Below are 27,230 nucleotides of genomic sequence, written 5' to 3' on the forward strand. Positions count from 1 at the left end.
GTTCACTGGGCTGCAGTCACAGTGATGTTCTTTTCCTTTATTTTATTTATTTATTTTTAGATTTTTAGCTAACATACAGTATTAATTAGTTTCCGGTATACACCATAGTTATTCAACATTTACCGTATACACCTAAAGTAGTGATCACCACTTTAGATGGTGGTCCAGCAACCATCTAACACTGGACCACGGTACCACAATATCATGACTATATTCCCTATGCTGTATATTACATTCCCATGACTCATTTGTTTCATACCTGGAAATTTTGACCTCTTATTCCCCTTTACCTTTTCCCCCCTTTAAAATTTTTTTCAATTACAGTTAACATTCAATATTATTTTGTATTAATTTCAGGTGTACAGCATAGTGGTTAGACATTTATGTAATTTAAGAAGTGATCCCCCTGACTAGTCTAGTACCCACCTGGCACTATACATAGTTATTACCATATTATTGATTATATTCCCTGTGCTTTACATCACCTTGACTATTTTGTAACTGCCAATTTGTACTTCTTAATCTCTTCACCTTTTTCACCCTTCCCCTCACACCCTCCTGTCCATCACGCCCATAAATCTAGTACCCATCTGATACCATGCATAGTTATTACAGGAGTACTGACTACTTGGTAACAACCAATTTGTATTTCTTAATCCCTTCCCCTTTCTAAACATGGCAACCACCAGAATGTTCTCTGTGTCTTATGAGTTTGTTTCTGTTTTGTTTGTTTTTTATTTTGTTCTTTGCATTCCACATATAAGTGAAATCACATTGCATCTGTCTTTCTCTGTCTGACGTACTCCACTCAGCACAATACCCTCCAGGTTCATCCATGCCCCTGCAGATGGGAAGAACCCATTCCCTTCCCTGGTGGAGCAATATTCCGTTGTATATACGTGTATGTGCCACCTCCTCTATCCATTTATCCAGGCTGTCTCTACATCTTGGCCATTGTAAACAGTGCTGCAGTGAACATAATGGAAGCAAACGTCCCCTCGAAGTAACGTTTGGGTTTCTTCAGATAAGTACGTGGAAGTGGGAGTACTGGATCCTTCTTTGTATCTGGTATCTTGTTATAGCCTTTTTTAAAAGTCTATTTTGTCTGGTATAAGTATTGCTACCCCAGCTTTTTGCTTGTTTCCATTTTCATGAAGTAACTTTTTCCATCCCTTTACTTTCAGTCTGTATGTCTTTTAATCTGAAATGAGCTGTATGCAGCATATGTAAAGGTCTTATTTTCTTATCCATTCAGCCACCCTCATTTGATTGGAGCATTTAAATCATTTACATTGAAAGTAATTGTTGATAGATACGTAGTTATTACCATTTTATTCATATTTTTACGTTTTATTTTTTTCATCTTGAAGTCCCTCTAAGATATCTTGTAGTTCTGGTTTGGTGGTGGTGTTGTTTTTCTTTCTTCTAGACTATTTTTTAGAGCAGTTTTAGTTTCAAAGCAAAATGGATCAGAAGGTACAGAGATTTCCCATGTACATCCTGTCCCCTTAAAGGCACAGTCTCTCTTATTATCATCATCCGCCAGAGTGATAACATTTATTATAGTCGATGAACTAGATTGATACACCATTATCACCCAAAGTCCATAGTTTGTATTAGGGTTCACTCTTCGTGTTGTATATTCTGTACAGAATAGTTTTACTGCTGTAAAAATCTTCTGTTCATCCCTGCCTATTCTTCCCTCACCTTCCCCCATCCTCAACCCCTGGCTACCACCAGTCTGTTTAATGACTTCACAGTTTTGTTTTTTCCTGAAGTCGGATAGTTGGAGTCATACAGTGTGTAGCTTTTCCAGATTGGCTTCTTTAACTTACTAATGTGTATTTCAGTTTCCTCCAGGTCTTTTCATGGCTTGATAGCTCATTATTTTTTTTAGCACTGAATAATATTCCGTTGTCTGGATGTATGACAGTTTATCCATTCATCTACTGGAGGACATCTTGGTTGCTTCCAAGTTTTGCCAATTGTGAATAAAATAGCTTAAGTGTCCATGTGTAGGTTTTTTTGTGGACATAAGTTTTCAACTCTTTTGGGTAAATACCAAGGAGCGTGTTTGCTAGATTGTATGGTCAGAGTGTGTTTAGCCTTATAAAAAGCTGCCAAACTGTTTTCCAACGTGGCTGTATCATTTTGCATTCCCACCAGCAACAAGTGCGAGTTCCTTTCTTACACTTGGGGTTGCCGGTGTTCTGAATTTTGGTCATTCTAATAGATGTGTAGTGGATAATGTTTTTTTTTTTTTATCTCTTGAACAAGCTACGCACATACCTTCTTAGAGATTTGCAATTGTCATTCCTTTTGCTTAGAATGTATTTCCTTCAGCTCTTTGCACAACTGACTTCTTCCCTAGAGAGGCCTTTGTGAGTACCTGTAAACATGCAGCCTCCCAATCTCTCTCTTCTCTATGATCCCATTTATCTTCTTCATATTAGTTTATCATTTATTTGCTTATGTGTGTAATTAATCCCCTTCTTCATAAGCTGTTTGAGGGGTGGGGTTCTGTCTAGATACTTGGTGTATCTAGCTTTCCTACTTAATAAATAATTTATTGGTGACAGAGAGATGCCTGAGTCCATCATGGGAATTGAAGACAAGGTGTTCAGTGATAATGATAAATCAGAGGATTCATCTGGGAGCAGCAGGGAAGGTTATGATTTTCTGGAGGATGGAAAAAAATCACTTGAGATCAAGCTGCTTTTGCCTTTACTTAGTGATTACTTTTGTAGAATGGAGCAATTCACCTCCATTTTGTTAGGCAGCAAAGGACAAGAAGAACATGACAGCAGGGACTTTTAGGAAAGAAAAGTTACTTCAGGGTTTAACTTGCATTTTGCCTTGTGTCTCATACCACTTGCTTCTGCACAGAGAGCTACATCTTCGTAAGACTGGTGAGCACTGCAGTTGTATAGGCCTCTAGGGAGTGTGTGGTTGTACCTTTCCCCAGTATCAGAATTCCTTCCACATTATCCTTGGAAGATAATCATCTACCCTGTACTTCTGTGTTTTCGGGTCTGAACACTCAGTTACTCATATGACAGCCCAACTCTTTTTAAAAAGAGTTCTGATTGTTTAAAAATTCCTCATTATATTAAAGTGGAATGTAGCTCCCTGAATTTCCAACACCACACAGATCTGTTTTATTTTTCACATGATAGCTCTTTAGCTGTCATGTGAAAAATGGTTGGTTCTTTTATCTTCCCATCAGCCTTTTTTCTTTCCAGAGTAAATGTACTCATTTTCTTCAACTGTTCCTCATATGGCAAGATTTTTAGATCATTTTCCAGGCCCATCCCTAACATTTTTGGGACTCAGGGCAAGAATACACATGGAGTTCCATATGCCATATTGTCTAAAAATCTACAAGGTATAAATGAGGCTAACTGATAAAGCTGTTCCATTACCTACCTTAACAAATAAAACTTTATAAGTACCTAAATCAAAGTCAGACAGAGAATTCTCAGATTCTCTTGCGTTCTGCTGCAGGACGTGGCAAAGTGCAAAGAAAGAACCTGCCTCCAATCCGAGAACCTCTTCTCAGTTCAGGCTCCATGCTTTCCCTGTGTACATATGTGGATACTCCAGCCCATGCACCTTTCAGACAGCAGCCCTTTGGCTATGTCTTGGGACTAGGGTTATAAATACTGATGGGGTTGTCTGCCCTTGGGAGGACCAACTCAGAGAAGAGGCCTGAGCAGACCCTGTAAGTAGGAGGAAATTCCGGGGTCCTGGTCGAGATGAGGGCGGGGGTGTGTAGGCTGCAGGTGGGCACACCTTTTAGGCCCTGAGAACACCTGCCTCCATGGTCACGGGTGTGGCCAAGAAAGAGGGAGGCCAGTTCATGGCCCTCCACAGATCCCTTTTGCTTAGGTCCAAGATATTACTGTTCTATCATAGTCAAACTCTGGCCTTGATTCTGTTTGCCAGAGCCAGTTACTGTGGAAAATGTTAAATTCCCTCTTATAGTGCTCCACATTAGACATGGTATTCTAATTAGAGCTTCTTAACTGGTGTGCCAGGCGATTCTCTGAATGTGTTACAGATGGGCCTGAATTACTGATTTCCTCAGTCCTCAGAGAGTGTTGTCAGTGACAGAGTGGCAAGACTCTCTAGGCTGATCACTACTGGCCAGCAACAGCGTGGTATTTTTTTGGTACAGGCACACTGGGGTATTATTTACCCCAGTGTGCCTGTACCAGTACAGCAATTTTCTGTATGTGCCATAAGTGAAAAAGATAGGGAAACCCTACTCTGGACCGATGTATGGTGACTATGCAGGTCTCACAGTATAAAGTGTTTTACATTTAGCTTTAAGAGCATTTTTTTTTTTATCAAGATCATTATTTAGTCTGTCTGACCATGTTGGATGTGTCAAAGTAGGTTTATGCCCTTTTTATTAATGAGGACGTAGATCCAGGTTAAGTGGCTTAATCTAGCTACCTGTTATAGTCTCACTCAAGTAGGGCAGTTGAAACTAGAACTCCATTCTTCTTACCCTTATTTTGATATATTCTCTCTACTAACCCAAATTGGTTTTTTTCTACTTTTTTTTGGACAGCCTATCACCTCTGGTTCATTTAGGGCATGCAGGCAATTAAAATTTTTCAGTTTTTCTATCCCAACTTATGTTACTTCTTTATTGTTACTTTTTAGCCTGAAGACTCAACTTTCCATTTAATACCTATTAAATGGTATTATTTTTATGGGCATCAAACAATTGATCCAGTGTCTTGAAACTTGATTCTGTGTGTTATCCATTTTGATAGCTCTCTTCCCTAGATTAGTGTCCTATTTAGTTATTACAGTGATGTTTGTCTGAAATGGTCACCCTGAGTCGTTTCTAAAAGGTTGGATTACACTAAGACAGAAAACTGTGTAATACATTTTAGAAATAGTTCTTTCATAAGCCAGTTATTAAAAAAATTTCTGGCACTTACATGTAATTCACTTCCTTTTAATTTAATGCCCACTATGTATTGATCTTTACAAATGTTATTTAAACCTCAGGAAAGTGTGGTCACTTGCTCAAGTTACCCAACTAAGTGGTGGATTGATTCAGAATTCAAATCTAGGTCTGTTTGACCTCAAAGTACATGTGTTTTCCTCTATAAATAATGTGAAATGATTTGTAAACATTTAACTTGGGCTGGGAAGGGGATGATGTATATATAGTCTTACATTTAGAATAACTAATTCTCTAAAGTTACTCATGCGCAGGACAGTTTCCCCCTCCATCTGCTCCACAAGAATTATCTGGTGTAAATGTCAGTGTATGAGGGTGAGAAACCCTCCTCTAAGGGTTTTAAATAGTTAAGATTTTACTTGATTGTGTTTATATATTTAGCTGACTATCGTGGTAATAGGTATTAGAATATATGAGAGATACGTAACTCCTTGTGCCTTTTAGTGGTGAAGGTTAGGCCTTTTATGTTTTTATGCTTATTTTTATTAGAACTTTTGATTGGAAATAAAAAACTTGTGTAACATACATATGCAACTAAGCTGGCTTTTGTGTATTGACTTGCTAAGAATGTGATTTCTATTGAGGAGTTGTGTTTATCAGTGAAAGCACAGGTTTGAAGGAATAGTTGCTTAGTATTCTAGTATAAGTTCTTTCTCTTTTTCCTTGTTTTTGAGTTCCAAGGCATGACCAGAATCATTGTAGCATTTTCCCAATTTCTTCACAGTAACTTTCCCAGACTTGATTCTGTATTCCTTTGATTTAGGTTGCCATAACCATCTCCTTAAGTTTTATTACGTCAGTCTAACAGATCCAGAACCAACAGAGATTCCCTATTCTTAATACACTTATTAAACTTGTTTGATTTTCAGGGAACGCTTTTCTATTTTCCTCAATTCAGAATTCAGTTTTGCTAAATGGTAAATATCTGCCTTATTAATATTATCAGTAGCTACTGTTATTACTAACATTAATATTATTAGTATGTTAGAAACTATTCTTAGCCCCTTACATGTATTACTTGGATTAATCATCACAATTGCTCCCATGAAGTACTCAGGGTACTAATTTTTTTTATTGTGGTAAAATTTACATAACAAAATGTACTATCTCAACCATTCTTATTCTTAGGTGTACATTCAGTAGTGTTAAATATATTTCACATTTCTGTGAAACAGATCTCCAAACTTTTTCATCTTGCAGGACTGTTTATTAAACAACCATGCCTCATTTCTCCCTCCCCGCAGCCCCTAGTAACTGCCATTCTACTCTCTGTTTCTATGAATTTGACTATTTTAGATACCTCATGTAAGTGGAATTGTACAGTATTTGTTTTCTTGTGACTGACTTATTTCACTTAACATAATGTCTTCAAGGTTCACCCATGTTGTAGCATGTGACAGGATTTCCTTCCTTTTTAAGGCCGAATTATATTTCCTCGCGTGTATATACCACATTGGCTTATCCATTCATCTATTGATGGACACTTGGGCTGCTTCCACCTCCTGGCTATTGTGAATGTTGTTGCTATGGAGATGGGTGTACAGATATCTCTTTGAGATCCTGCTTTCAGTTCTTTTGGATATATACCCAGCAGAATTGCTGGGTCATACGGCAATTCTATCTTTAATTTTTTGAGGAACTGCCATACTGTTTTCCACAACAGCTGTACTGTTTTATGTTCCCACCAGTGGTGCACAAGAGTTTCAATTTCTTCACATCCCCATCAACACTTGTTATTTTCTGTTTTTTTGCTAGTAGCCATCTTAATGGATACGAGGTATTATTTCGTTGTGATTCTGATTTGGATTTGCTTAAGATAGTGATGTTGACCATTTATAAATATACTTGTTGGCCATTTGTGTATCATCTTTGGAGAAATGTCCATTCAAGTCTTTTGCCTATTTTTGTTTGTTTTTGTTTTTGGTAAAACTAGTGACACTGCGTTTTATTTGATAACAGAATATAAGGAACTGCCAGGATAGTCCTTAACATTCTGCCCTAACCAGGGTATCATTAACTTTCCAACATTGTTAGTGTAAGGTGGAGTACTTCTACCTATTTAGAGAATTAGAGAAAGGTTGAAACAAACTCTAAAGGTGAGTACTTTAAGAGGGAAAATGAGCTGGTTTACTTTTTGTTTCTTTAAAAATCCTAACCAGAAATACCCCCCATTTATAATGAAGACTATACACAGCAGCACCAAAAGGCCATTTACAAGAAAAGTTTTTCTTCAACAGAATCCACTTGAATATGTTGAAAAATGCATGTTAGCTAAAAGCTGTTCCCTAAGGAACAGGGCCATCTAAGTACCTAATTAGTATTTGCAGTTGTCAAGGGGTGGGGACGTGTAAATTTAGCAGCAGAAGACTTTTGTTTTGCCTGAAGGGAAAGTGATGGTGGCCAGAGGGGCCAGTTCCAAGGATGGGTTAGGGGTGGGAGGCACTGGTCTTGGTATCCCCCACATGCCTGTTCCGGTGGTACTCAAACTTGATTTGCACCCCACCAATCTTGTATTGGGGGGGGCGGATATCTGGGATCCACTCGGTGATGAAATGTGTTGGCTCCTTTTGGTCTGGGGAAGTGTTGCAAACTTTGAGGAAAGTTTTTAATTCCAGGGTTGCAGCACTGGTTGCTTTTCTGTATGACTGTAGGTTTCTGTTGTGCTCTCTACTTTCACATTAGGGCATTTAAACAGCTCATACGTCCCATCTCAGTTCTGGATAAATCCATGGGTAATTTCCAAGGGCATGTTGGGGGTATTTAACATTTGTTTAACTTGCAGGATATGCCAGGTATACATTTGTTTAATTTGCAGTTATATGCCAGGTATGCTTGGAAAGCATTCCCAGTGGGAAGGCATCTTTTCGAAGAAAAAAGCTGTGGTGGAGTTGGGAAACTGTTTGTTTGTACTTTCTATAGATATTCTCTGTTGTAAGGCATCCAAAAAGGCCTGAGGAATGTGGCACACCAGTGGTTCTGGTTTGCCATTAAACTGACAGTGCTTGGTTTGATGGATGCGTCCTGTGACCCTGACCAGCCAGTCTTGGAAGGATAAGGTCACTTGTACCTCTTCTAAAGCTAACTACAAGCCTGCCTTTTTAATGAAGAAGCAACCACAGTCTTTTTCAGGCCACTTTTCCTTAGATTACTGCTCCCTGCATCTTGAGGCAACAGTGAACTGTTCGTCTGTGCACCAGATACTTCACCCGTTTTTCTCTTCTTTGCCTCAGAGGCAGTGGGGCTCACAAGATGACACTGTTGATTCTGAATGGCAGCCCAACTGAGGCACAATGATCTCTTTATGACGGCCGGAATAAAAATGTAGGAAGTCTGAGGTTGCTTGAACCAATGTCTCCTCACTGGCAACGGCACAGATACAAAGAGATGAATGCATCTCTGGGCTGCCTCATACTTGGAGGCATTCGACTTGTGCGATGTCAATCTGGCAGGAGCCGAAGAAACGGTGCTCAGGCAAGCTCTTGGCATTGATTTTCAGCACAAAGGATGTATGCAAATACCCAAACTATGCTTCTGGCTTGCCTTGCATTCACCACTAAAATGTTTTTAGTTTTTCTCTGTACAAGGGGACCAGTGGGTTCTGTGGCCAATTGCCAGATGGTTTGCTGGGTTTCTGGGGAGGCCTGCATTGCATTCAGAACTGAGCTCTGCAGAGTCAGAGGGGCGGCCTCTGTTTGGCTGTTCAGTGCCATCTTGATGTGCTGGCACTGGTTTTCCACGATGCTCTGGGTGGCAGCTTTCAGGTATGAGGGGACATAACACCATCCAGAACTCAGCTGAGTGATGATCATGTCACCCACCATCCGGGTTCTCATCTCTGAAACACCTACCGTGATTCTCTGAAAATAAGACCTAACCGGAAAATAAGCCCTAGCGTGATTTTTCAGGATGACACCCCCTGAACCTAAGTCCTAATGCGTCTTTTGGAGCAAAAATTAATATGAGACCTGGTCTTATTTTTGGGGAAACACGGTAGCTCCACAAAGCATTGGTAATCGGGGCCCTGGTTTCTTTGCTGCAGAGCAGACCTGCAGACCAGAGCCTGTTGTGATTTTACAGCTTCAACACTAGGCTGCTTCCGTGCACCAAAGCGGATTATGGTTCTTACAGCTCAGTCCCTGGGTTCCATTGTATGTGCTGCATTGGGGACACTTTCTGATTCTCCTCAATGTGGCCTTCCTCAAACCAGGTGATGAAGTCCTTAGAGAGTTTGGTTCCATTTTTCACAGGTCCCTGGTATCAGTTACCAGAGCATCCGGAAAACAGTATAATCTGACTTCATAAGACCTAAAAGGTGTTTCATTAGTTTGTGATGAACATAGAGGACAGGCGAAGACATAATCATTTACAGAGTGATTGCTGCTGCTTAACCAAAGTCTTGTGAAATTTAAACTCCATGGTATGGCAACGCAGACATTCGGCGTCCTCCTTGGCCAGCCAGTGGCAAACTCTTGCCCAGTATTTCACAGTCAGACAAGATTCCCATTGCCCTAAGTCGAGATCTTGGCAGTCTCCTCTCTCTTCACCTGCTGTAGTCTTTTTCCTTTGCTCATTTTAAAATCAGCCTAGGTGTTTTTTTTTTTTCCCCCCCAAGTCAAGTTGTTGTCCTTTCAGTCTTAGTTGTGGAGGGCGCAGCTGAGCTCCAGGTCCAGTTGCCATTACTAGTTGCAGGGGGCGCTGCCCACCATCCCTTGCGGGAGTCAAACTGGCAACCTTGTGGTTGAGAGGACACGCTCCAACCAACTGAGCCATCTGGGAGCTCAGCGGCAGCTCTGCTCAAGGTGCCGTGTTCAATCTTAGTTGCAGGGGCGCTGCCCACCATCCCTTGCCGGACTTGAGGAGTTGAACTGGCAGCCTTGTGGTTGAGAGCCCACTGGCCTATGTGGGAATCAAACTGGCAGCCTTCGGAGTTAGGAGCATGGAGCTCTAACCACCTGAACCACTGGGTCGGCCCGTTTTGTTTTGTTTTGTTTTGTTTTGTTTTGTTTTGTTTTGTTAGAAAACTTTATGTATTCTGGGTATCGATCTCTTTCTTACTAGATACATGATTTAAAATATTTTCTCTCATTCTGAGTTGGCTTTTCATTCTGTTGATAGTATCCTTTGATGCGTGAAGTTTTTAATTTTGATGAAGTCCAGTTTATCTATTCTGTCATTTGTTGCCTCTACTTTTGGTGTCCTATTCAAGAAATCATTGCCAAATGCAGTGTCATGAAGTTTTCCCTTATGTTTTCTTCTAAGAGTTTTATAGTTTTAATTCTTTTGTTTGGATCTTTGATAAGGTTTGAGTTAATTTTCCTGTAATAGTGTAAAGTATGGTTCCAATTCGATTTTTTGCATGTGGATATCTAGTTTTCCCAATACCTTTGTTGAAAAGACTGCCTTTTCCCGATTGAATGGTCTTGGAACCCTAGTTGAAAATCACTTGACTGTATGCTAGTACTCATACTGATTTTATAGGTGATTTACATTGAGGTGTGACTGATAGACAGTATTAACACATTTTAAAAAGAGTTAACCCCAAAATAATCTGTATTTGGTGCAGTAAGATGAAGGAGGTTTTTAGAGTTGTGAGGTTTATTTGTGTGTGTGTGTGTGTCTGTGTGTGTGTGTGTGTGTGTGTGTGTGTGTGTATTCTCCCTGGTGAACAAGTGTCAGTAACTTCTCCCGCCTCCCCCAATAGGTTGCCAACTCCATGCACACAGCCAGTGATTTTCAAACTCTTTTAGCAACTAAACCCCTTTTGTCCCCCAAATAAAATCTTAGAAGGACCTCCAGTGTTCTAGTGATAACTAGTATTTTGTTAGTATATATTCATCTAAGAAATCCATGTATAATATTTACCTATTTTTGCTAATTGATGGTAACAAAAGTTTATGCATTTGTGGTTTCCAGTTGAAAACATATGCATGTTATGTTTTTTAACATTTGTTCCTGTTACATTTTTTTAAATGGGTAAAGATGTATGGAAACACCTTCAAATCAAATGTTTGCAGAATGCCTGAAGCTCTGCCGTGGATATCAGTGTGAAAAACCCTAGCTTACTTAAATATCTTTGAGGTTCAACTTGTGATGATGGAGAATCATTTTTCTCTGTGCAGAGTAAACTAGAGTGTTAAATATAAGAAGGTCTTGACTTTAGTGCTGAAATGTGGGGCTAATTGAATAGCCTAACTACTAGCCCAGACCGACTCTTTCACTTCTCTACTAAGGATCTAAGGATATATATCAAAAGCCACCTCATTTTTCTGTGCTTTAAAGTGGTTTAAACTTAGGCCAATTCACATCTTGTATTTTAAGATACTGAGGTTGATAAAAATACCAGAAATTTTGTAGTTATTCGTAAGAATTTTATTCTTTGAGATTTGATTTTACATTTTTAATATTTTAAAAATTTTCAGTTACAGTTGACGTACAATATTATATTAGTTCAGGTGTACAACATAGTGATTAGATATTTATATAACTTACAAAGTGATCACCCTAAATCTAGCACCGATCTGACACCATACATTCTTACTACGATATTATTTAAAAACGATTTTTTTTTTTTCTTTTTAACTGGGGAATATTGTGAACAGTGTGTTTTTCCAGGGCCCATCAGCTCCAAGTGAAGTCGTTGTCCTTCAGTCTAGTTGTGGAGGGTGCAGCTCAGCTCCAAGTCCAGTCACCGTTTTCAATCTTAGTTGCAGGGGGCGCAGCCCACCATCCCATGTGGGAATTGAACTGGCAACCGTGTTGTTGAGAGCACACGCTCTAACCAACTGAGCCATCGGCCTCCCCTCCTTTCACCTTTTTCACGAATCCTCCCAGCCCCCCCCACCCCCAGTCTGGCACCATCAAAATGTTATCTGTATCTATGAGTTTGTTTCTATTTTGTTTATTTTGTTATTTAGATTTCACATGTAAGTGGAATCATATGGTATTCGTCTTTTTATATCTGGTTTATTTCATTTAGCAAACTTCTTTATCCCGTCGTCTGAGATTTGATTTTTAATTTAAGTACTATATCAGCAGCATTTGTTAACTTTGTGATGGGAGATAGTAATTTTGGGTTTCAGCATTCTTAGAATAAGGTCTCCAAGACACAGATCTCTCTTAAAAGTTCTTTTTCCTAATGGAATGTCTCCCATGAAATTACTGTATTTATAATGAAATAGACTGTTTTAGAGCTGTAATCATTACTTAATTACTGTGCAATGGCAGTAATTTAGAGCCCAGGATGCTTGAAAATTGGTGTAGCTGGGTGATATTTTAAATTTAGCAACAATGAGAAATACTCATTTATTATATAAGACCTATTCAGGATATATAATACAAGCTTTGGAAAAAAGGGTTTTTTGGTTTTGTTTGAATGATTTCTTGTTTGCACTTTTTCTCCCCTTCCCAGCTTGAGATATTATTGCCAAGTTACATACCGTGTTTCCCTGAAAATAAGACCTAGCCGGACCATCAGCTCTAATGTGTCTTTTGGAGCAAAAATTAATATAAGACCTGGTCTTATTTTAATATAAGACCTGGTCTTATTTTAATATAAGACTGGGTATAATATAATATAATATAAATAATACCAGTCTTATATAAGACTCGGTCTTATATTAATTTTTGCTCCAAAAGACGCATTAGAGCTGATGGTCCAGCTAGGTCTTATTTTCGGGGAAATATGGTAGTTCTATTTTTAATTTTTTGAGGAATTTCCATACTGTTTTCCCTAGTGGCTGTACCAATTTACATTCCCACCAACAGTGCACAAGGGTTTCCTTTTCTCCACATCCTTGCCAACACTTGTCTCTTGTCTTTTTGATGACATCCATTCTAAAAGGTGTGAGGGGATATCTCGTGTCTTTGATTTGCATTTCCCTGATGATTAGTGATGTTGAATACCTTTTCTTGTACTTGTTGTCCATTTGTGTGTTTTCTTTGGAAGAATTCTATTCAAGTCCTCTGTCCATTTTTTAATCAGTTTTTTTTTTTTAATGCTGTTTTTCTTTTTTGGTGTATTTAAAATGTAGTGTAGTGTACAATAATGACCTCATTTGGGAAAACAAGCAGGTTCCCATGTGTAGTTTCAGCTGTTCTCTCTTGTTGGGATACATTCTGACTTGATGTTTTAAAAACTTCCCAAAATGTATAAAACTGTATTTAGAAATGGTTTTAAAATGCTAGCTTTAGCCAGATTTTACAGCTCTTTATTTGTAAGTTGGGTTAAACTAATATCTCAGCCTTAATTCAGTAGATATTTACTACCTATTTATTGGAAATAGATTGGTAGGGGATACAAAGTAGGGGCTTTTTTAAATGCCATTTATATTGTTATAAATTAAAAACAAGCATAAAAGAGCTAAAATAATTTAAAATATAATACAAACCTTTTTAGAAGTTGAGGAAAAATTAAAAGCTCAGGAGGTGTATTTGATTTCTAGTTTATGTCTAGCATGCCCAGTTTAGTCTTTCATAAGTAAACATTGTGAACATTTTGTCAGATTTTCATATTTTCTCCTACTTTGTGTATGAAAGGCAGACATAATTTTCCCATTGATAAAAAGCTCTATCTTCATTTTTCATATGGTGATATGGTAATGGCTAAACATAAACAAATTTAGTTATAAAAATCATAAGAATTTGAAGATTTTTTTTCCTTCTAACCACAGTAAAAAGGATTTCTGTCATTGCTAGTGGCGTATTGATTTCCTGCTAAATTAGATTCTAAGGTACTTTTTGCCTTTTTTTCATTGCACCATTAATATTCTGGGAATCATTTAGTGAGATGTTTAAAGTGTAAATTATTCTGATTAACAGAACAAATTGTTTTATCAACTCTTTGCTCCTGGTAGGAAGCAGTTTTCATACATTTATTTCCTTAAGAGTATGTCCTTAAAACTATTTGGTGAATTCCTCATCATCCGCTTTCTTGGCATAAGAGAGAGGTTTAAACAGAAAATATGCTTGGTTTTTACTGGCTTTATTTCTTTTAACATTCCTGTTTAATCAAAATAGGGGCTGTGGCTTCAGCATTTAGAGAACTGAATTCATTTAGCTGGAACTGTTCTTTTATCAACTAACCTCTTGAAAGGTAGGAAGGGAAGGTCTGAAACAGGAGAAAAGTTTTATAAAATTCTTCAGATTAGTTTTAGCTAGATAGTGATGTGAAAAATATTATGATATTCTTAATGTTTCAAGGTTATGGATTTTAGTAGAAGTAGAAAAAAGAAACTCTTGGTTAATGAGCATATAAAGGCACTAGGTGGTTTAGAAATATTTTTGAGTTACTGAATTTTATGTAACAAAATCTGGAATAACTTTTCCTTTTTTACTTTAGATCCTTTCTCTTCTGTCTAACCCTGTCCAGAGCCACTGTATACCCAATTTCAACAATATTTCTGTATTCCTATGATCTTTGCTATGAGATTTGTTCTTTTTTACTTTCAGCTGTATTTCTTTCCGCTGTATACTCATTAAAATAAAAAAAAAAAAAAGAGTTTGGATCCATTTTGTCTGAGGAGTATGATGTTCAGCATAGTGTTGGTGGCTCAGTAAATTTTAAGTAGTATTTCCAGCCTTCTAGGAGCATTTGCCTTAGAAACAATTATGGAAAGTTTTCTGTGTGACGGAAACTGTTTCCTATCTTTACTGGTAAAGATCTTTTAGCATCATGCTTCAGTTGATTTGTGTTTGTGTAGTTCTCTGCTGCTAAAAGATTTTATTTCTAAGATGCTTATGTAATTTTACTTGTTGGTCAATTTTAGGGGGTAATTATTTTTGATTATTCAGCTATAATAACAATATTTTATTGTATTAGAATAGATTTTAGAGGTTGCTGTTAGCAGATGAAAGTAGTAGGAATTTACTTAAAAATTGGAGGTTTAAATGGGCAGTTTTAGCAATTAATTGTTTGACTTTTATACTTAAAGAATTATTAAAGATATAAAGGTAAAATTACTTGTATTCTAAATTGTACTGTATGTTATATATATATATTTAGGCTCTTTTTTATTTTAAAATAAATTTTATAACTTTGAGATTTCTTAGGTATATTTATTGTCGCATTTTAAAAAAGAATTTTTAGATTTATAATTCTGTATAAAAACCCATAATAAATTTCTTCACTCTTATCATGTATGATTTAGATAGAGAAAGACCAAAGGGTTTATAAAGTAATGTTGTAAGAAATATGATAATTATGACAAGAAATCATAACACCATTACTGGCAGTGATGTTCTTTGTGTTTGGCTAGAATCAACATTCATTTATGCCCAGGTAAATAAATTGTTTTATTCCACAAAAGATATTTAATAATTTATGGTTGAAGCATAAATGAAATACTATGGCCTTTCAGTTAAGTAATGCACATGCAGGCCTCAGCTGTAAAAGTTCAGTCAGTGTAGTTGTTGCAGCCGATGTCATTGAAGGAATGGGGACAAAAGTTTGTTTGTAACTACCATGGAACTGAGTATAAAGACGCCAGTGCCCTTTGAACTTCTGTGGCTGTGCATCTGAACAAGGAATTGTTTGAGGATGGGAAAAGCTGCCAGTAGACTTGGGATATGCTTTCTACGGAATTGTTGAGTGACCCTACTCCAGAAAAACAAAAAAGCAGAAACCAAAAAACAAAAAGCTTAATTGGAAGAAATTCTTTTTAGTCTCAGAAGAATCTCGTGTCCATTGAGCTAAATCTCATTAGATATTCATATTCCATGAGATAGTCTCTATAAAAATATTGTCTCCGTTTACAAAAATAGCAACATTACTGCCATTTTATGAATTGACAAGGCTGGTAGATGCTTGTGGTTCCTTCCTCTGCAATTCTTATCTTCTTTTGAAAAGCTGTCCTCCAGCTCTACTAGTCGAAAAGTCCTTCTGTGTCTGGGTCATACTAATTCCTTAGCTTTTTTTTTCTTTTACATTGTTTCAAAGTTGGGTATTATTCAGAGTGGAATCTGTAAACATTTGTAACTGAATGAGTGAATTAATGAATAAATAGGAAAAGTGTGGTGTTTTTGTGTGTGTGAGAAAATAGGAATAATGGCAGTTACGGTACTCTTGATACTCTTTTTAATTTCTCACAAGGTTGTTAGTAAAAATTTAGTAACATCTCTCAATATGAGAATACCATAAATACAGATCTAGATAAGATCTTTTGCAGATATAGAATAGCTCAACCTTGAGTTTACTTCTGTTGGTTGTACTAGCCAGTGTTCAGATTGGGCTCAGATAACAAGGTTTTATTTCATATGTGTTGTCCTAGGAAAGTATGAGGAATCAATACTACTATTACCATTTTGGAGAAAAGCTGGCTCAGGCTTATGTTGTTCAATTATGTATGTGATTAATTGTTGCATAGTTATATATTATTAATAAAACAAGATGTTTGTATTTGAAATTAGTGCACCGATCCACCATTTAATAGTGGTTGTGCTCTGAGGTGGTCCTCCCAATTAATACTGCATTTGTTCATTTCTTTTCATTTGCTTTTAGGTAGTTTTGTGCTGATCGTTGCTCAGCACCATAATTTGGTTTATCGGTTACGGTATGTGGCAGAGATCTGTGATCATATTGCTTAACTGGAGTCCTTGGGCTTGAACCTGTGACTTCATTAGCACCTTTGTCTATGTGAGTGATAAGGGATAAGGTGTGAAAAATTAGTATGGTGGTTATGATAAGAACGATTGACTTTTGAATAACTTTTTAAACGTGTTTATGTATGTATGGAAATACTGATTTACCAGAAGTTTAACACAAATTCTTAATTCATTGATACTTGGAGAATTTTATTCATCATACTCATATGAAAAATTACTTTGGAAGTTTAGCTTTGAGTCTTGACTTATCAGTTCCTCTTACGAAATATAACAATTTACTGGCAGAAGTTCTTCAGACTCTTTTTAGGTTTGTTTTAATATGCCTAAGATGAGTGAGGCCTCCAAGTGTTGTGATCCTCAGTGGAGATAGAAATGTAGAATGGACGGGACTGTAGCCATGAAGAGAAACATTTGATTGTCAGAGAAGATGGATGAAAGAGAGTGGAAGCTGGGAGCTGGATAGTGATAAAAAGAGGAAGATAGACTGTCCAAATAGCTGCAGATGAGCAGCCTTTCAGATCCCAATCTAAAGGAAATAAGAGTAGAATCAGAGCTAACAACTGCAGGCATCAGATAAACTTTATCCGGTAGAGGAGACAATCGTTAACTGTTGCAAAGATGAAAAAAAATTAAATTCAACTTCCTTGGATTAATTGATACATATATAGCTTTGGTTTATTTTAATTAAAGTCTTTTCTGTGGTATCTGTTGAACTTAGTTTAGACTTTAACATGACAGTTGTTTAAGAGAGAACAAGCAAATCTTTAGACAAAATAGAGAATATATTTGACACAATGCTATAAAATTGCCATGTAAGAGTGAGCTGACTATTCCCTTTAGAAAATCTTCTGTGAAATATGTTGTTACTATTTTAGACAAAAATAAGAATTTTTTTCGAATAGTGTACTCCATTTTATTAAAATGGATGGTTTATGCAGGGAAAAGATAAAGAGGAGGACTGAAAAATAGGGAAATACTGGCTAAGTGGCATTATTCACACCTTTTATATCAAGAGGAAAAGTTAGTGTTCTGATAACTATATTTTAGCAGGAAAGTGCCACATTACTTGATTTTACGAAATGACAAATAATAATAATAAATTAAAAATAAAAATAAAATAGTAATTTGGATGAATGGTGAATAATGCTTTAGATCAGAAACGAGCAGACTGAGAATTCATTGTTTATTGTGAAAAAATTTGTCAGGAAATAATTATTCTCTTTAGGATTTAAGAAGTTATCTTTTTTCTTTTTTTGATTCATTATTAACTTACAGCACCTGGAAACAGTATTTTAGAAAACTTTATTCAACTTTTTTGTAATTTTCTTTATAAAAGATTAAAATTGAAATATGAAAGGAAAGCAATCTGAACATTGATCTATAGTTGCTAGCTGAAGAAATGGTGGCTGTAACTGGCCTTTTAATATGATAATGCCCTAACTTTTACATTTCTTCCTGTGGTAAAGAGTATGAAAGATACTTTGGAAAAATAGTTGCCAGAATTGTACCACAGAAAATTACTTCTATTACCATGAGTCACAAACTTGTAAATTGCTAGATTAAAAAAACATTCAGTATTGGTAAACATATCATTAGTAAACTCATCATAGCTGTGGCAGAAGTTCCTAAATGCCTATATTTTATTAATTTCCCCTCTTCCTTTCTAATAAGAACCTTAAGTTTTGTTAGAAGCAGAAGAATGCCTAGCTAAAAAACTATATATTTCTTAGCTGCCTTTCTAGCTGGAGTAGCCATGTGACATAGTTCTGGTCAATGAGAAGTAGGCAGAGATTTCTGGATGAGGGTTTTGGAAAACCCCTTTCCCCCATTTCCTTTTCCTCCTGCCTAGAAATTAAACATGATGACTCCAGCTGGACCAGCATTCTAGAGACCTTTAGAGAAAACCAAGAGATTTACAGAGATCTTAGCCAGCATATTCTTGAGCTGCCAGACCAACATCAGCAAGTGCCTTTCTCTGAACTACCATTTCATGAGAAGAATAAACCTCTTCACTTGTTTAAGCCACTGTAATTTGGATTTCCTGTTACATGCATCAGAACGTCATCTCTAACTGATAGAATAATTTACGTGCCCATTGTGACTTACTTCAGGAGATTTGGACTCTTCTGATAATAATTTAACAAAGAATTTTATCTAACTTCAAATCCAGACCCTGGGATTTTTGGAATTATTTATTTTAGATTTGATTGGACCAGCTGGATATCCACCTGGATTGATATTGGTTACGGCTGGAAATTTGAAGGAAATGCAGGCATATTCATAAATAGTCGAGAATTTTCCACTGTCATTTCATCCACTCTTCAATTTCAAGTTCCTTGCGTCATCTGACTGCATAATCTGTATTGAAACTATTAGAGCTCCTTCTGAATGGAGGGGATTTCAGGTAGTTATAGCACAATTAGGATCATCTGGATTGGTTAAGGACAGGAATCTGTCTGATGACCCGATCTCCCTCATATGTACCAAGGTTAACTATGGAGATTGTTTCCCTTTAAAAAACAACAAAACTTATTCAGATGTAATATACATACAGGGAAAGTACTCATATCATACATGTACAGCTCTGTGACTTTTCACAAACTGAACATATCTGTGTAACCAGCATCTAATCAAGAAACAAGTTCCTCTATTGTCCTTGTAGAATATTAGTATCCAGACTTCTAACAGCATAGATTAGTTTTTGCCTGTATTTCTATTTTATATACTCATACATAGAATCATACAGAATATACTCTTTTGTGTCTGGTTTCTTTTGCTCAGCATTTTCTGTGAGATTTATTCATATTGTTATATATAATTATAGACCATTCATTATTATTGCTGTGCAGCATTCCATTGTGTGAGTAACTATTTCCCAGCTCATTTATCTCATCTGCTATTGGTGGACATTTGGATTGTTTCCAGTTTTTTTATTTTTATATTTTTTAAATTAAAAAGATTTTTTTCAATTACAGTTGAGTATTATATTAGTTTCAGGTGTACAACATAGTGATTAGACATTTGTGTAGTTTAAGAAGTGATCACCCTATACTTTTGACTATTCTGAATACTACCACTAAGAACATTCTAGTACATATCTTTTAGCAAGCGTGTGTAAATATTCTGTTGGGGATATGCCTTGGAATGGTATTGCTGAATCACAGGTGTCAGCAATGTATGAGAGTTTTAGCTTCTCTATACTTTCCTAGCACTTGATGTTGTCATTGTTTGTAACCTGCTCTTTCTGATGGGTGTGTATTTTGTGACACACCTGTTAAAGTCTTTTGCCCATTTTTTTCTATTGAGTTGTACGTCTTTTCTTATTGGTTGTAGGAGTCCTTTTTATATTCTGGGTACTACTCTGTCTGATATTTGTGAATATCTTTTCCTATTCTGTGAGTTATTCTTTTAGTCTTTAAGTGTCTTTTGAGGAATAGGTCTTGTTAATTAATTTTCCTTTATGGTTAGTGATTTTGGGGTACTGTTAAAAAATAACTTTGCCTACTCCAGTGTCACAAAGATGATGCCATTGTTTTTTCTATGAAAGCTTTTATTATTTTACCTTTTATATCTGACTATTTTCCCTTTATGTCTAGGTCTGATTTTCATCCAGAATTGACTTTTGTGTATGATATGAGGGGGCTTACAATACATTTTTTTTTTCATGTGGATATTTAGTTGTGTCAACACCATTTATTAAAAAGATTATCCTTTTCTTCACTGGACTGCAGTGCCAGCTTTGTTGTAAATCAGGAAACCAAATATGTGTGGATTGTTTTTGGACTCTGTTCTATTCTGTTCTATTAGTCAGTTTTTCTATCCTTTTGTGAATGTCATATTGTCTTAATTATTATAACTTTATAACAGATTTTATTAACTCTTTGTATTAAGTTCTCCAGCTTTTTTCTTCTTTAAGATGGCCCTAGCTATCCTTGGTGATTGTCAACCGGTTAGGTGGAGTTAGTATTCATTTTGTATGCTTTATAACTTCTACCATATACATCCCTCAACCAACTGACTGAAATACTGGCTTAATACCCACTTAGCTATCAAGAGAATCCAGTTAGGACCTCTAACCTTTTAATGGATTTTCAGATTTATTGAGTAAACGAAATAATTTCTTGGTTTACACACGATCACGTTTAAAGCCAGTGCTTACTTTTAGCATAAATCACTGCAGTGTGTGCAGTAATCAAATATTTAATTTAAATGTGTGTATTTAATTGCACTGGCGCTTAATTTTCTCATTTGTAAGTAATCAGCTGTTTTGTTTATTATGACCAGCTCTGTAGATGCCATGTTTGGGAATTAGCTTGTTTCAAAAAGATGAAACAGGAATAGTGAAATAAAAATAAGACGAGCCCATCTGGAAGAATTAATCATCTGTGCATGACATTTGAAGGCAGTGATCTTTGTTAGTAACAACGTGATATTGTCAGTTGGAATAAATTTCTCTCAGTACCCTGCCTTCTTTCTCCTTCCATTTCATGTTAGTTCAATTGGGGGAAATCATAAGGTTTCAGAGTAAAATAATAATTTTTCTTCAAAGTTGATCATTCATAACTTTACTAATTTTCTTTGGGGAGTGGGGACTAGAAAGGAGGAGGAGAAGTAGAGCGTCTTCTGGATACAGTGGTTACGTGTTCCAAATTCCCGTATGACACATGTCATCATACATGATGCAATATTTAAATTTGAGACTATCTGGAGAAATTGAAAATATATGATCACTACAATAACTTTGGGGAAACTTTTTTCTAGTTTCTAAAATAGGGATCCAAATGATTAGAGCATGTGGGCCGCATGAGTATTTTTTTCCCCTTTCAGTTAATAAATGGTGAGTTTTAAAGGCTCTTGTTTAATTTAAAAATTGGAACTGGATGTGAATTAAGCCCATAAGGCCCTAATTACACCTTTTGCTTTTAAGTACAAATAAAGAATATGCCATTTCATTTATTGTGATTTTAATGTCAACTTGAACAAAAAAATTGCTTAATTATATCCTGTTTGAGTTAGAATGACTAACCAACCCTCATTTGCTCTGATATCTGGCAGCAGTCCGTTTATACAACCATGTGTTGGGCAGAAATTCTCCTGTGTTAGAGGGTCAGGTACGTATTTTTGCCTAAAGATCTCAGTGGCAGCGTTTATGGATCAGGTGTTTATTGAGTACATAGTGATTTTCAAATAACTTGTAAGCTCCAGGAATATAAAGACGAGCAAAATAGATGTGATTGCTGCCATCACAGAACTTTCTGACTAGAATTGTACGCCTCAAGCTTATAACTTGGTGTATTTGCATACTGGTGACAATAAACAATTTCCCCCCAGATTTATTGCATTATAATTGACATACAATATTGTGTAAGCTTAAGGTGTGTAATGTGATGGTTTGCAACACACACACACACACACAGACACACACACACACACATCAAAGTGTTTACCATATAAGACTAGTTAACATACACGTCATCTCTCATAATTAAGATCTATTTTAGCACCTTTCAAGTATACAATGCAGTATTATTAACTATAGTTACTGTGTTGTACATTACATCCCCAGAACTTATTCATCTTATAAGTGGAAGTGTGCACTCCTTGATCAACATCTCCCCATTTTCCCCACTCCCCAGCCCCTGGCAACCACCAATCTACTCTCCATTTCTACGAGTAAATAATTTTTTTGAATGCCCTATTCAGGCTTTCTACTCCAGTGAAGTATAAAATTTCTAGTACAGTGTGTTAGAATCAGATGGTCACATGTGGGCTATTTGCAGTCTATACAGAGCATATTCTGTCTGTAAGTTTTATGGCTGTTTCATGAGTACTCATGGCAAAAACATCCAAAACAAATGTGCACTGCATGTTCCTTATATATCACGTTCCCTGTCTACTACGCTTTTGCTTGGATTGGAAAATAGTGAGAATATGTAGACCTACCTATTCATAAACTATAGCCATGTTTGGTAACACAGAATATGGCCTTATCTATAGAGATGATCTGTCTACTTATATCACTAAGTTCCTGGTTAAGAAGCAAAGCAAGGTAATGAACACGGAGAAGGATCTTTATCTGACAACATTTGGATGATGACTCCCTGAGTGTCTAGGACAAGAGCAAGATTTGTACCACTTACTCAGAATTAGGTAGGTTTCATGCCCCTCCCTTCCTTGTTCTCTTTCTGTTTCCCTGTCTGCTAATCTTCAAGAGGTTAACCTCTGCATTCTTAATTTATTCTCTGGTGCTCCAATCCCTTCCCCCATAGCACATCTGGGCTTAATTTATCTATGTAGTTCTGCTTTGACACCTTTCAAACCAATGTCAAATGTGTGTCTGCCTCCCTCCATTGCCACTGCTCCTACCCTCGTTCTGATATTTGTTTTTCTTGTCCAGTTGCTGCAGCAGCCTCCGTGTTGCTTTCCCTGACTAAGACTTTTCCACGTCAGTTCATTCTTCCTCCATTTTGAAGTCTGAATAATTTTACTGAGATGCCCATGCAGGAATTCAGGGAGCTTCCCTAGGTGATATTCCCTGGTTGTGTTGAGTGTTGGGTCTAGAAAGAGGCTAAATAAAGCATACTAAGAAGAGAGAGTAGCATTTACAAAGGCTTTAATGCTTTAAATCGTGGCAGTATCATTCCATCAAGCAGGGGGCCTCCAAGAAAGATGTAGTTCTTTTAAAAGCTAATAGTCATTTACCTCTAGGCATGCAGCAAAATCAGTTATATTTATGTTGGTATATCCTAGCTTTAATTCAAATATAAATACACTGAAACCTTGTTTCTCTTACACTGTTGAATTTGAAAGGCCTGTTCTGCCATTTATACCTAAAAGCTTTTTCCTGTTAACACTTTCCTAGAGTATTTGATTCACTCTACCTTTTCATTTGGTTAACAGAAATAACTAATATGTAATGGTGATCAATGTTCTGCCCAGTTCATCAGATATCTTTGATGAGTTTGAATCCGGTGTTGAGGACGAAGTTGCCAGTTGAACTGTTAATGGAAAGCAGTATATTAGCACATGCAGCATCCTAATACAATACAGTTAGCACAGGTACCATCTGCCAATCAGCTGACCGTGTTGCCTCTTAACCAGTTTTTTGACAGTAGATCCTAGTGATTTCTTCCATTGATAATTAAAGATTAGACATGACTACAGCCCAGAGTAAAGCTGTTAAGCTGGAAATAGACCAATTAGTGTAAGTGATGGTTAAGGTATTAAAGATGATAAAAATATACTGTGCATGTAAAGTTAATGTTAGTTTAGAATTGGTTCTGAAATATACATTGTCTCCTTTTCTGTGGTGGTGACAATGCTGGATGAGGCATGTAATCACACTTGCATGTTTGTGGCAGAGGTCCTTCATTGTTGTCTTTAACCTTCAATATTTTCTGCTCTGTTTCTTCAGTATTTTAGTGATAAATATATACAATTCATATATTGAATTTTTCAGTAAGATTATTAGACAAATTTCTGTCAAATGTATAATTTTAAAATGTAGCTGCATTTAAATATTGTGCTTAAGCAAATTAGATGTTTTCTGTGTTTTCATGAGTAAACGTTATCTACTAATTTTAAAAGTTTACTGTTTTTTGCCGTGTGTTTTTTACATTCAGAGGCACATTTTCTTAGGGAAACAGTTCCAAGACTTTGTGACGTAGGCTGGTAGAAAAATAATTCATTTAACAGAATTGTATTCTATAGTCAAGGTTATTGGAGCACTGTCATATTGCATTAAGAGCGAGATGCTTGATAAAAGGAGAGTCTATAAACCAGATAAGATATCTTATCACCATCACCTTTGGAGTTACTTAGTGGTGCCTCATCAAGATAGGATTGATTTACTCACCTATCTACTGTTTTAGAATTCTCTTAACCAATATCTAAGGAATCACAACTTGCTAGTTTAAAACATAATGTATTTTTGAATCTAAACCAAATTGGAGGTTCGATTTTAGCATTTAGTATAACTTTTTAATATTTGTTTATTGAATAACTAACTGTTTAAAGGTAAAAATAATGTAATGAAATTTATACACTCCTATGGGTGTGTGAATTATTGATTTTTCTCAGGGGCAATTTAGGAATATGTATCAAGAGACTTTAAGTGTTACCTTTGACCTAGTAATCTACTTTTAGGATCTTGTCCTAAGAAAGTAATATAAAATTGATAAAAAGATTTAACCAAAGATATTCATTGTCGTATATTTAGTGGTGAAAATTTGGTGACTCTTAATGTGCAACAAGAAATAGTTAATTGTTGTGTTTCCATATAAAGGAATGTTACTTAGTCATTATAGAGTTTATTTCTGACGACTAGTAACAAGGAAAAATCATGATATAAAAATGAAAAAAGTATGAGGAACTCTGTAAGAAGTTGAGCTCAGGAAACAACCAAAATGCCCATCGGTAGACGACTGGATTAAGAAACTGTGGTACATTTATACAATGGAGTATTACGCAGCCATAAAGAAGAAGGAAATCTTACCATTTGCAACAATATGGATGTACCTACAGAACATGTTAACTGAAATAAGCGAGACGGAGAAAGACAAATACCGTATGATCTCACTTATATGTGGAATCTAAAGAAAAGAATAAATGAATGAACTAATCAGAAACAGTCTCAGAGACATAGAGGAAAAACAGGGTTGCTAGATGGCGGGGGAATGGGGTTAAGGGGGAAGGTGAGGGGATTAGAAAGCACAATCGGTAACCACCAGATGGCCACGGGGATATGAAAGTCAATTTGGGGAATGTAATCAATAATGTTGTAAAGATTTTGTAGGGTATCTGATGGACCTTGTCTCATTAGGGAGACCACCTCAGGGAAGATGTAGATGCCTGATCACTGCACTGTACTCCTGAAGCTGAAGCTGAACAATAATGAATGTCAACTACAATTATATATATATATAATCAGAAACAGTCTCAGAGACATAGAGGAAAAACTGAGGGTTGCTAGATATAATATATATATATAATTACAAGAAGCGGAGTACAGCATTAGGAATAGAGGCGGTGGAAATGTAATGGCTGCATGTGATGTCAGAGGGATGGTAGATGGTGGGAGGGAGGTTGTCACTGTGAGGGATATAAATCATAAATGTTTAACTATTGCATTGTTTTGTACACCTGAAACTAATAAAAAAAAAGTTGGGCTCAAACAAATAATAGATAGCAATTAAAAACACAAGTCAGACCTGTATATGCAGATCTGGAAAAATCATAAAGTCACATTAAATGCAGAAAAGCAGACTGTAGAATAATACACACATACACACAGAAAAAAGTAAGCTATATATATAAAATTGCACTAAATGAACCATAATTACATTCATATATAGGCATGTATAGGCATAGGAAAAAAGTCTGTGTAGTCTGTTAATAACAGTGACTGGAATTGGAGACAGGAAAAGGTGCACTTTGACTCCTGCTTGTATTTTAACAATGAGAGGGTACTCATATATTAATCTGTAATTTGAAGTGAAGAATGAAAAAACCCCTGAAATTTAAGATTCTATTTTGTAAAGAAAAAAATCACTAAGATATAACCTGTGTTTATTTCTGGAAGGTAAGAGTCCAGATTTTTAAATTTTCTTTGTATTTTTCTGTATTTGCCAGAATTGTGTCAATTAACAGGTGTTATTTTTATAACCAGAAGAAATAGTAAGATTTTTAAAAAAGCTGAAACCACAGATAATGGCAGTTCAGTCTGGAGTAAAGATTGCTTTGATTCAGATCCTGGCCCTACCACTGACCATCCATGTGACTTTGGGGGGTGGGGTGACTGCTTTACTTTTCTTACAGGATATTTTTTAGAGATTAAATGAGATATGACATATGTAGGTTAGTTTTTACGGTGTCTGACACACATTTGGTTCTTAACATAATGTTAATTTCCTTCCTTGTTTTTGTCTTTAATATAATAGTTAAAGCTCTTCAAAACAGATGAAAAATATCATAAAACTATTAAAAAACCAAATATATTAAAAAAATAGATAGTTGAATAGCTTATGACATTGTATTTTCAGAAATAACTCTGCTACAGGATAGAAAGTGAGAATATTCATTAGAGCAAAACAAAGAGGTTTTCCATTTATGATTGTAGGAAGAGGCAGGTATGAAGCCTAACTGCTCTGTATGAACCAATTGTTAGCAATAACATACTTTTCTAAGTGTAGTTTAAAAAATTTCCCACAGGTTCAACCTGATTAGTTCTTTTAAATCTGTGTTGTAGATAAATTGCTATTTTTATTCATCATGACTAGTAAGAAATAAAAGTATTCAGGATTTCAGGACAGTAAGTCTTGTAGTAATTCAATATGTAAAATGAGATCTCTTCACTTATTTCAGAGGTTATATTTCAGTGGGTAAGATAATTAGGGAAAACAGACACCAACATAAAATTCTCAAAGCAGTTAGTGATTATATTCTACTTACACACGTTTATTAGAAGTACAATAGAAAATACAGACACTTCCCTATTTTGCAGAGGAGTTATTATCCCAGGATTTCAGAGGAAGATTAATTGATATCAAACAGCCAATGAAGTGGCAAAGTAGGGATTTAATTCTAGATACTTTGGACTTCAGAACCACCAGCGTTGCTGTCTTCAGTATTGCTGCCTCTAGATGTTTTCACT

At 36.1% G+C, this 27,230-nt stretch overlaps 1 protein-coding gene and 1 pseudogene across 3 annotated transcripts in view; one reads left to right on the forward strand and one right to left on the reverse strand.

The window, feature by feature from the left end:
• ARHGAP32 (Rho GTPase activating protein 32) overlaps nucleotides 1-27,230 on the forward strand; it is a 328,994-nt gene that overhangs the window by 19,769 nt on the left and 281,995 nt on the right. The window lies entirely within an intron of this gene.
• Nucleotides 7,335-9,219, reverse strand: LOC141569257 (uncharacterized protein C2orf42 pseudogene; annotated as a pseudogene).

This window comes from Rhinolophus sinicus, linkage group LG16, assembly GCF_036562045.2.
Source record: "Rhinolophus sinicus isolate RSC01 linkage group LG16, ASM3656204v1, whole genome shotgun sequence".
Lineage (NCBI taxonomy): Eukaryota > Metazoa > Chordata > Mammalia > Chiroptera > Rhinolophidae > Rhinolophus > Rhinolophus sinicus.